Source organism: Elephantulus edwardii, unplaced genomic scaffold, assembly GCF_000299155.1.
Source record: "Elephantulus edwardii isolate Elephantulus edwardi_28Jun2011 unplaced genomic scaffold, EleEdw1.0 scaffold00016, whole genome shotgun sequence".
Taxonomy (NCBI): domain Eukaryota; kingdom Metazoa; phylum Chordata; class Mammalia; order Macroscelidea; family Macroscelididae; genus Elephantulus; species Elephantulus edwardii.
The window spans coordinates 895,279-902,094 of record NW_006399766.1 but is presented as its reverse complement, the minus strand read 5'-3'; positions in this window follow the sequence as shown (position 1 = coordinate 902,094).

Here is a 6,816-nt window from a genome sequence, read left to right as displayed (position 1 = left end):
GACTGGGGTACTCGGGATGGGTGTGTCAGAGACAATGAGATTGGCACAGGATAGAGCAGGGTTTAGGGCTGTTGTACATAGGGTCGCTATGAGTTGTAAGCAATGCAATGGCACATAACAGCAAAAACATCATCAATATTAATCGCTGATGAAATAGATTTTAGCAAAAAAATCATCAAAAATGGCAAGGGAGGTTCAATAGAATAGAGAACATAAACATAATAAATATGCACCAAATTATGTTTTTGTTGTTGTTATGTGCCATTGAGTTGCCTGTGACTCATAGTGACACTACATACAGCAGTCCTAAACCCTGCTCTATCCTGTGCCAATCTTATTGTCTCTGACACACCTATCTCCATTACCCCAGTCATTGAATTAATCATCTCATCAATGGTCTTTGTCTCCTATTCTGTCTCTCCATCCTCCCAAGCATAACTGCCCCCTCTAAGGACTGGCCCCACCTAGCAACATGTCCGAAGTATGTCAGACAAAGCTTCAGAAAACACAAAGTAAATGTTAACAGAATTGAAAAGCGAAATAGACAACACCACAATAGTAATAGGTGACTTCAATACACTATTCTCAAGAAAAGACAGAACTACCAGAAAGAAACTTAAGAAAGATGCAGAATTAAACCATACAATATACCAACTCAATCATATATTTATACACACAAAAATCCACCCCCAAAAAGTGCATGCAGTAGTCTTCTTCTCCAATGTGCATGGAGGATTCTCTAGAATAGATCATATTTTAAAACTATAGAAATAATGCAAAGCAACTTCTCAGACCATAATGCTACAAAATTACAAATTAATTACACAATGATAAAAGAGGAAAAAACCATACATGTGATAGCTGAACAACACCCTTCTTAAGTATGAGTGGGTAATAGAAGAGATAAAAAATTAAATAAAAATTTTTCTTAAAATGAATGATAATGAAAACATAACCTACCAAAACCTCTGGGGAACATAAAAAACAGTAGAGGTTGATTTATAGCAATAAATAAACACATCAAAAGGAAAGAAAAATGATAATTGATTCTTTAACGTAACATCTCCAACAAGTTGAAAAAGAACAGCAAGATAATCCATCAACTTCTTAAAGAAATATACTATAAACTTAGGGCAGAAATAAATAAAATAGAAAACAGAAAAACAACTGAAACCATCAATAAGACTAGGAGTTGATTCTTTGGAAAGTTCAATAAGATCGACAAACCACTAGCCAAACTAACAAAGGAAAAGAGAAAAAGATATAAATAATCTGAATAAGTGATGAAAGGGGTAATATCACAACAGAACCAAATGTAATAAAAAGGTTAATAATGGAATATTACAATAAACTATTCTCAAATAAATATGAAAACCTCTAATAAAGGAACAAATATTTAGAAGCTTACAACCCACCTGAACTGACACAGACAGAAGTAGAATACTTGAACAGACCCATTAGAAAAGAAGATATTGAACAGTTATTAAAACACCTTCCAACAACAAAAAACCTCTGGACCAGATGGTTTTATTATTGCTTTTTCCCCTAAACATTCAGAGAGAAACTATCACCAATTCTACATAAAGTATTACAGAAAATAGAAAAACGATAGATTTCTTTCCAACACATTCTACAAAGCAAATATATCCTTGGTACCAAAGTCAGGTAAAGACACTACCAAAATAGAAAACTGTAAGTTGATGTGTCTCATGAACATATATGCAAAAAATCATCAACAAAATCCTGGCCATCATCCAACAGTATATAAAAAAATAATTCACTCTGACCAAGAGGGATTAATATCAGGTATGCAAGAGTAGTTCAACATAAGAAAAATGATCATTATAATTCATCACATTAACAAAGCAAAGAACAAGAACCACATGATTCTATCAATTCATGTATAGAAGGCCTTTGACAAAATCCAACACCCTTTCCTGATTAAAACATTCAACAAAGTAAGAATAGAGGGTGAGTTCCTCAACATAGTAAAAAATACATACACAAAACCAAGAGCCAAGTTTGTTCTCAATGGAGAGAGGTTAAAGACATTCCTTATGAGAACAGGAACAAGGCAAGGATGCCCAAGATCACATACCTCTTCTATTTAATACTGTATTTGGAAGTCTTAGAGATAACAATAAGGCAAGAGTAGGAAATAAGAGGTATCCAAATTGTCAAAGAGTAGGTAAAATTAACTATACAAGCAGATAACATGATCACATACTTAGAAAACCCTAAAGACTCAGTGAGAACACTACTGGACCTAGTGGACCAATGCAGCAATGTGACAGGATACAAGGTCAACATGCAAAAATCAACTTGAATTCTCTACAGTGATAAAGAGAATACAGATATGGAGCTAAAAAAATAATACCCATCACATTAACTAATCACAAGATTGAATATTTGGGAGTAAATATAAATTGAAACACAAAAGACCATTCAAAGAAAATTACAGAACGTTACTATAAGAAACAAAAGAGTACTGGAGAAATAAAAAGAAAAATGTACCATTGTCCTGGATAGAAAGACTCGATATTGTGAAAAGGACAATTCTACCAAAAACAAGTTCAATGCAATCCCAACACAAATAACAAATCTATTTTTCAAGAAGATGGAAAATGCAATTTCCAATTTCACTTGGAATGGAAAGAGACAACAAATTAGTAAAGCATTTCTGAAAAAGAGAAACAAGGTAGGGGGCATCTCACTCTCTCATCTTAAATCCTACTACATAGCCATAGTGGTCAAGACAGAGTGGTACTGGTACAGTAACAGATCAATGGAATAGAATCGAGAACCCAGAAATCAGCTTATCTATGTATGGTCAACTGATTTTCAGGTAATTGAGGAAATGAAAGCTTCTTTAACAAATGGTGTTGGCAAAATTGGAAAATTCAAGCAAAGGCCCACCCCTCACACCATAGACAAAAACTAACTCAAAGTGGATCCAGGACCTAGAAGGACAATAAACTTCATCAGAGAAAAGCTTGGAGGAACTCTAGAAGCCATAATCCACAATATGAATAGTTTTCCAAACATCTTGAAAACCTACAACCAGGAGAGAATAAAAGAAATGACTGGGACCTTCTAAGAATCAAATCCTTATTCATGTAAAAAAAATCCCCAACAGAGTAAAACAGAAACCCACAGACTTGGGGGTGGGGAGGAAATTGGTAATTATATATCTGGTAAGAGACTCACATCTAAAATTTCTAGAATATGCACGCCGACACCTCAACAAGGAAAAGGTAAACAATCCAATCGCAAAATGGGAACAGGATACGAATAGATATTGCACCAAGGAAGACATTCAGATTGCAAACACATGAAGAAATGTTCAAAATACCTAGCTTTCAGAGAGATGCAAATAAAAACAACTACAAGATATCATCTAACCCCAATAACAATAGCAATATTCAGTAGGACAGCAAACAACCAATACTGGTGAGGCTGTGGAGATATTGGAACCTTTATATACTGCTGGTGGGAGTGTAGAATGGTGCAACTACTATGAAAGGCTGTCTGGAGCTTTCTCAAAAAGTTGGAAATAGAAATATCATTTGACACAGCAATGTCGCTACTAGGAATATACCCTAAAGAAACCAGAGCTTCCACCAAAACTGATATATACACACTCATGTTTATTGCTCCTTTACTCACAACAGCAAAGAGATAGAAGCAACCCAAGTATTCATCAGCAAGTGAATGGAACTCATAAAATATTATACAACATGGATGACCCTAGAGGACAATATAATGAGTTGAATATCAGTCACAAAAGGACAAATACTGCATAACACCACTGTTATAAAACAAGTCTGACATAGGGTTCGGAGGGAAACTAAGACAAGGGGGTAAATAATGAACACTGCAGTGGAACAGATGGAGGTAGAACTGTTTAAAGTAATATATGATGGCCACGTTTGCTGTGAGAATGAAGAACATTCTCAGCAACCAGATTGTTGACATTCCAGGAATGTCACCATTACTATGAAGTCATCATGAAAGGTACATGGGGAACCTTGTGTGGGATTTCAACCACATCAATGTACAGCTCAGTCTCCTTGGAAAGAAGAGACTTCCTGTTGGCAAATGGTCAGGGAACAGCAAGGAAGTGGCTACTGTTCACACCACCTGTAGCTGTGTATGGAACGTCATCACGGGTGTTACACTGACCATTTGTTACAAGATGAGGTCTGTGTATGCGCATTTCCCCATCAATGTTGTGATTCAGCAGAGTGAATCTCTGGTTGAAATTCGGAACTTCTAAAAAAGTTTGAATGAGATCAGACATTGCTTGTTCATTATCTCAAGCCTTGAAAGACAAGTTAATTCTTGAAGGAAATATCATTGAGCTTGTATAAAATTCAGCTGCTTTCTCTCAGCAAACTACAACAGTTAAAAACAAAGATACCTGAAAATTTTTGGATGGTATCTATGTCTCTGAAAAAGGAACTGTTTAGAAGGCTGATTAGAAATAGTTAGGAGTTTTACAGCTACAGAAAATACATCTGATTGTTGCAATAAAATTCTATTAACTTGAAAAAAACAAAAAAGGAATATACGACTAGGTATTATGGGGGAAGGTGTGATGGAAGAGGGAGAAAATTATGCAACATTGAATAATTTTTTTTCCACAAAAAGTGGACTGGGAGAGATAAAGAGGAAAATGTGCAACAGTGAATGAATGAAAATCCAAATTTTCTGCAAACTTTTTTAAAAATCACATTTAAAAAGAGATCATATAAATCAATTTTTAGAAAAAAATTGAGGCTCTGAATCACTGAGATAATAAGAATTAGATGATTCCTGGCTACATCACTCATTGTTTTAGATAGTTTACAACTTGAGTAAATTGTCAAGTTGCAAGGTGAATACAATGATGAATTAAAATAAAAGGCTTAGGGCTTTGTTCCAGGAAGCCTACTTTCTGGCATCCATCATCAGGGTGCTTGTATGTCACAGTGAGGGAGTTATCCTGGAAGGGTAGAGGGACCACTTTTATGCCTATTTCTGATATTTCTCTCTATTTCAGATTTTTGTCTTGCTTGTTTTTTCCCAAAATCAAAGTATATGTTTAGCCAAAAGGAGCTACAAAGTGTCACAACCATATTGCATTATTATTTCAAAATCAAACAGATTTGGGAGCTTGGGAAAGGATGTTGCACTCCTTGTATGAAACAAGGAGACAGACTGCATTGCTTGCTTCTTTGTAAGATATGAGTTGAAATGGCCATGGAGGAACAGAATCCTCCATGAAAATTTCTTAGGCCTCTTTGAGTCTATTAAATGAAAATTTTTGATGACCCTAACATGCTGTTTGTTCCTCTTTCCTCAGGCTTCCCAGAGAAAATTATATCTAGCAATTGGTATATTCACACAATGGGATATTATGTAGCAATGGAAAACGAGGAACTCACGAAATAGTGTACAAAATGAGTGACTGTGGAGGACATTATGTTAAGTGAAATATCTCAGTCACAAAAGGACAAATACTGCATAATGCCACTGTTATAAAACAGGACTGACATTGGCTTTGGGGGGAAACTAAGAAATGAGGGGATAAATAAAGTACACTGCATTGACGCAGATGAGGGAGAGAACTGTTTAAAAGGAATATATGATTAGGTATTATTTGCATGACAAGAGTCCAAAATAAGAGTTACATAGTAAAGTGGACTAGGATTTTTTTCTTTTCAAAGAGAAAAGCAAACTTGGGAGGGAGGAGTGGGCAGGGTGGAAAATGTGCAACAATGAATGAATGGAAATCCAAGTTCTCTATAAACTTTCATTAAAATATCAGTTAAAAAAACCCCAAACCTATTCTTAAGAAGATTTTTCAATTCAGGCAGAATAGATTCAAGATCCCATATTGGTTCTGTGAACTTGCTTTCATTTTCTTTAGTCTTAATCATGAAGACCACATGAGTGGTCTGTTGCACAGTCAGAACCTGGTCTGATTTTTTTCCACAGATGCAGCCAATTTGCAGTCCACCAGTGAGGTCCTTGGGTAAACTCACCATTTGTGTTTTTCAGAAAAGGCATTTATGATGAATAAATCATTGGGCGCACAAATTTTTTTCTTAAAAAAACCCCCAATGACAGGCACATAGACCAATGGGACAGAATTGAGAATCCAGAAACAGACCCAGCTGTCTATGATCAGCTGATATTCAGCAAGGAAATCAAAGCTATAAAACAGGGAAATGATAACCTCCTCAACAAATGGTGCTGGCAAAACTGGACTTTCACCTGCAGAAAGCTGAAACAGGATCCACATCTCACACCATACACAAAAATCAACTCAAGGTAGATCAGAGACCTGGGAGTAAAGCCCCAAACCATAAGGTTCATAAGAGACAAACTGGGATAAAGCTTAGAAGCACTGGTCCAAGATATAAAAATAAAACCAGAAATGCACACTCTGAAGAGGATAAAATTGATGCATGGGGCCTTCTAGAGATTAAATCTTTGTGCACATAAAAACTTTTTCCAACAGGGAGAAAAGAAAACCTAAAGACTGGGAGCAAACATTCGGTAATAACATCTCAGACAAGAGACTTATAACAATTGTTTACAGAATACATATGGGCCTCCACAAGAAAAAGACTGATAACCCAATTACAAAATAGGCAAAAGACATGGAAAGAATTTTCACACAGGAAGATATTTGAATGGCAAACAGACACATGAAGAAATACTCCAAAGCACTGGCAATAAGAGAGATGCAAATCAAAACCACAGTGAGGTACCATCTCACTCCAATAAGAGTGATAAAGTTTAACAGGGCAGCAAGTAATAGATGTTGAA